A 5,895-nucleotide genomic window follows, 5' to 3' on the forward strand; every position below is an offset into this window, starting at 1 on the left:
ATCGTCGTTTCCTCTATGCTAGGTCGACTTAGCTCATCCTTTTGACAAATTCTGATGAGGTGGTTCGGTACTCCTTCCAGGGCGGTTTTTGATAATATGTCGGCTTCGGTGTTGTCCGCCCGTGAAATGTATTCCACTTCATATGTTTCAAATTCTTTCAGCATCTCTATCGCCTTCTCTTTATACCGGGCCATCCGTGCGTTCTTGGCTTCGCAGGTGCTTGATACTTGCCTGACCACAACCCGGGAGTCGGTTTTGATTCGCAGACGTCCCACTCCAAGCGTTTTGGCGAGTCGCAGACCACCTAGCGCAGCTTCATACTCGGCTTCGTTATTGGATGTTGGAAACAGGTAGCTTAGAGCATAGTATAGCCGGAATCCTTCCGGGGTGATTAACATGATTCCGCCGCCACAGTGTTGTCGGCTTGCTGCCCGTCCGCATGCATCTCCCACAATTCGCCTGGATTATCCTCCATGGCGTCCACCTTATCGCCTTCCCCGACAGTGCACTCGACCAAGAAGTCGGCTAAGGCCTGCCCCTTAATGGAGGGGCATGGTTGATATTCGATCCCATACTGGGTCAGTTCTACGGCCCATTTTACGAGTCGCCCTGATGACGCGGGATTCCGCAATACACTCCCAGAGGTTGGTCGGTCAGGACCTGAACAATATGTGCTTGGAAATAAGGTGCCAATTTGCGCACAGTAATCACCAACGCGTAGACGATCTTTTCCAAGGGCGTGTACCGCGCCTCGGTGGCCTTCAAGGAACGGCTCACATAGTACACCGGGTGTTGGGCACATTCCTCCTCCCGGACGAGTACTGAACTTACTGCCCTAGGGGAGGCGGCCAAGTACAGAAACAAGGGCTCTCCTACCTGAGGGGTGGACAACACCGGCGGCGTGGAAAGGTATCGTTTTAGTTCTTCGAATGACTGTTGACACTCGGCTGTCCGTGCAAAACCTTCTTTCTTCTTCGTGGCCTCGAAAAAGGGTATGGTCTTGTCCGCCGCTTTACTTAGGAAGCGACTGAGGGCAGCCAGTCGACCAGTCAGCCGTTGCAAGTCTTTAACGGTACTGGGAGGCTGCATGTCTATGATAGCTTGAACTTTCTCGAGGTTGGGCTCGATGCCCCTCTTGGTTACCATGTACCCCAAGAACTTCCCGCCTTATACTGGGAAGGCGCACTTTTTTGGATTCAGTCGGAGATTGTACCTCAACATCACCTGGAAGCAGTCGGCCAGATCCTCCACGTGTTTGATTTCTTCCCGACTCTTGACCAGCATGTCGTCTACGTAGGCCGCCATGGATTTTCCCAGCAGGTCTTGGAGCAGTCGGGCGACCATCCGAGTATAAGTGGCCCCTGCATTCTTGAGTCCGAAGGGCCTGACTCAGTAGCAATACACTCCATCCGGCGTTAGGAATGTGGTCTTTTCCTCATCAGCCTGGTGCATGAAGATTTGATGATACCCTCTGAAGGCATCCATAAAGCTTAGCAAAGCCCACCCAGCGGTCTCATCGACCAACTGATCAATCCGAGGTAATGGAAATGGATCCTTCGGACAGGCCTTGTTAAGGTCGGTATAATCCACGCACATCCGCCAAGCTGGAGGCTTCGGTACGAGTACCACGTTCGCCAACCACTCGGGGTATTTGACTTCTCGGATGTGGCCGGCAGCCAACAGCGTGTTTACCTCTTTTTTCACAAATTCCCTCCTGTCATTGGCCAAGTAACGCTTCTTCTGTATGACCGGCCGGTGGTCAGGGTCCACGGCGAGTCGATGAGCGATGATGGACCGGTCGATTCACGACATATCTTCTGGACCCAAGCAAAGACCAGTCGATGCTCTCGAAGTACCTTTACCACCTCTTCCCGTATTTCTTCTGGGAGACCGACCCCAATCCGGACTCGCCTATCCGGTTGTTCAGGGTCGATCTCGACTTCCTCTAACTCCACGGCCGGCTCCGGGCGGGGTATCATTGCTTTCTTTGGAGGTCTCTCAGTGATTTCATGGACTTGCATCTCACGTTTACCCTTACCTCTACAAGCCTGTAGATAACAGTCGCGGGCGACTCTCCTGTCGCAGCGAACCGTACCTATCCCACTCGGCGTGCGGAATTTCAGACAGAGGTGCTCTATCGTGATCAACGCTCCCAGGTCTTCCAGTCCTAGTCGTCCGAGTATGGCGTTGTGCGAGCAAGCTAGATCGACCACTATGAATTTCATGTCCAACTTCTGCACGTCGGGATAACTGCCAATTTCTACCGGTAGAGTGATAGATCCTTCCGCTTCCACCGAATCGCCCGTGAAGCTAGCGAGTGGTGTTTTAACCGGATTCAATTGCTCTCGGCTTAGTCCCATCTTGGTGAAGGTCTCAAGGTATAGCACGTTGACACTACTCCCAGTATCTACCAGGATTCGTCGAACGACCACCCCATTTACATCCATTGCGATGACTAGGGCGTCACGATGCGGTGTCTCACCCATGGGCAGATCTTTGTCGGTGAACGTGATGGGCTCCCGGCACGCTTTCTTTGAGCTTTCTTCTTGCCCGTACACGGTCCCCACATACAACTGTCGGGCCCAGGCCTTTCTAGTGTTCGCCGAGTCACCTCCCTCTGGTCCGCCGACTATTATGTTGATAACTGGCTTCTGACGCCACTGGGCCTCGTCTTCCTCGGTTGCCGGTTGCTTAACGCGACTGCTTTCGGCTGCTACTGCGAGGTCGCTATCTTCCCGGGCCGCCGACCTTCTCCGCCACTGATTAGGGGGCGGGGTTCCTTGTTGGATGATCCCCTCCATGATTTTCTTCAAGTAATAGCACTCTTCCGTGCTGTGAGTGTAAGATTTGTGATAACGATAGTACTTTTTTTTTTTTTTTTTTTTTTTTTAAAGGAAGTTTATTAATAAAAAAGGAAGGCCAAGGCCAGTACAAGGTCCGGATGGACTTAGGCCCCACATGGCCTAAATCCTACTAATAAGCTAAGTAAGGAAAAGTAAGATAAGACAAGATAACATAAAGTGGCCCCCGGGGCTCTAACATGCATGCCCCAAGCCCTATGCTAGCTATCACTAACTAATCGTAGGCAGGAGAATGTCAAAACCAGTAAGTAGACTGAGATGCTGCACAACTGCATCTCCGCCCACCATGTAATCTGAAGCACAAGTAGCGAGGATAGATGCCTCGCGCGTCACAAACGTGGCCCCCCAGCCAGTTGCACTACAGTGACTACACACCATAATGCCGCCTAGCCGGGATGCACCACAACTGCAACACCTCCCGGAACGCAAAGCAGAGATGTACAGCTAACAATGGCACGCAGGCTTAAGTCCAGTAATGGCACGCAGTCCTGAGAGAGAAATACAGGTAGATCCCGAGCCAATAAATCATCAACACAGCACAAGGCAGCCAATAGCAGAATTCCCGATCAGCACCAGCACGAACCAGAACCAACCCTAACGGGATTAGCTACTATGGGCCAGCAGCAAGCCTGGACTACCGCCAACGGATTTGAAAAACACCTACCCGGCCACCGTTCAGCCCGGGCTACGATGCAATTTTTTACCGCTTGCATCGGCGTTGAGACCTGGTCTTTTCCAAAGATGCCTGCAAAGGCGAAACCAAAAAGAGCCCAAGACCAGTTCATGCCTCCGAGGTCAAAGAAGCAGCACCTGCAAAAATAGAAACAAGATAGAACAAGCTAGCATCGTGTTCCCATGACCCAACTATTACATCTATCTCGGGTGAGTGTTTAAGTTTATACCAGGCTGACGCGAACAAAAGCAACCCCCCAAATAATAGCCCATCCCCCCCGGAGTCCAGAAGGAACTCAGCTACTATTGGCCAGCAGCAAGCCTGACCAGGTCAACGGATTTGATAATCCTGCCCGGCACACCGTTCAGCCCGGACTAGGGTGCCCTGTTGTACCGCCAGCACCTTACGTTGAGACTCAGCACTGCGAAGCAGGGCTTCCCAGTCCCCAGAGAACCTCACACACTCACTGTTTTTTAACTCCCATCCACTCTTTCTTTTCCTCCCAACTCTCCTTTTTCTCACTCCAATTCTTTTCACTCTATTCTTTTCTTTCACTCATTCTTTCCACTCGATTCTTTTCTATCCCTCAGCCTTTTCTTTTCTTTTTTCCATCTCTTTTCCTTTTCTTTTTTCCTTTCCTTTTCTTTTTTCTTTTTTTCCGTTTTTTCTTTTTTCCAAATTTCCAACAAATCAAACAAAGTACAAGTACAATCACGGGGGATCATCAATATCAAAAAACACATAGGGCACATCATCATGTATCAGTAAAGCACGGACCCTACGTGGCAGATCATTGAGGCTCTGAAATATGGCCTCCCCCGGCGTATCCACCGCCCAGTTAGCTAGCGCCTGTGCGGGCATATTGGCCCTGGACGGGCACACAGAAGCAGTAACTACCCCACAGGAACACAGAAACCGGAGTCTGGTCACAACATCATCTAGTATCCACGGCGGACGAACAGAGATATCAACGTAGCTAGCCAACTCCAGCCAAGTGGACTCTATATCAATCAAAGTAGTTCCCCCGGCCAGGCACCATTCCAGGCAAGAGAAAAGGACCCGGAACATTCCCCGGGCGTGCTCCCCGTGGCCAGACCACGCAACCCCGTAGCAGAAGCCACCCTCCTGGTTGCGCACCACGGCCGCAGCCCCCCCAGCTGCCGAAGACCGAGAAAGATTGATCTTTAACGCCCCGGCAACCGGGGGAGACCACCTGACCGTCCTAATAACACGCCTCGGCACATGTGCCTCCAAGTATGCCACAATAGTCCTCCAGTTAGAGGGCATGATATGCTGCATGGGCCAACGCCTAAACAGGCATTCCGCCACCCCCTTTGCCACCCCATGCATCACCCGTGCAACGCTGGGTGTGTCTCGGCCGTACATGCACCCATTACGGTGCTTCCACAGCTCCCACAACACCAGATACGGCAACCTGCAAACAACAAAAGACAAAAGAGGGTTACGCGCCCCCGCCCGACCCCATCCTGCAATCAAAGTCCTAAGACTTCGGTGTCGCAAGTAGAGGCCGAGGGACGCCAAAACATATCTCCAAACAGCTCTTGCTGTTTCCCCAGAATAAAAGATGTGATCAATAGACTCGGGGACCGGGGCTGGACAGCACCGATACCTCGAGACGATCGCATGACCGAAACGGGCCAAGATGTCATCCGTGGGAAGCCGCCCTCGGAAGACCCTCCAAGCCAGGAAGGACACCTTAAAAGGAAGGTGCTTGCGCCAACACTTAGCTAAGAGCGGGTCCGGTGCAGTGGGCAAAGCAGGCCTAAGAAAGGCCTTAGCAGAGGAATAAGAAAACATACCGTCGGACGCCACGGTCCAGAGTGGGATATCACGCGGGCCCTGCCCCAAGCGGGACAGGTCCGCCCCAATCCCAGCAAATGCCAAGTCATCGTGGTCTGTCAAATCAAGCTGGCCATCCCGCACATAGTCTAGAAGCAACTCCCGGGAGTAGGAAACCCCCCGGTGTGGATAAAGCCTGCCAAGTGGGCCCAGACCCGACCAGTTGTCCCACCAGAAACTAACCCGGCCTTGGAACAACCGCCAAGTGAGAACCCCCTCGACCTCATCACGTACCGCCAGCATCCTCTTCCAGGTGTGCGAATCTCTATTCTGAACCAACTTAGCAACCGGGTGAACCCGACTGCAATATTTCGCCCTCATAAAGTCCGACCATAAAGTATGATATGTCCGGAAATTCCACCACAATTTAGCACTGGCCGCCCTTACCATCAAGTCTAAATCCATGAACCCCACCCCCCCTTCCTTCTTAGGAAGAGAGAGGGTTTTCCACGAACTCCAGTGGTACCGGGCGCCCCCTGACTGTTTCCAGAAAAAACTCGC

Source organism: Ipomoea nil, unplaced genomic scaffold (genome assembly GCF_001879475.1).
Source record: "Ipomoea nil cultivar Tokyo-kokei standard unplaced genomic scaffold, Asagao_1.1 scaffold3172, whole genome shotgun sequence".
NCBI classification, from domain to species: domain Eukaryota; kingdom Viridiplantae; phylum Streptophyta; class Magnoliopsida; order Solanales; family Convolvulaceae; genus Ipomoea; species Ipomoea nil.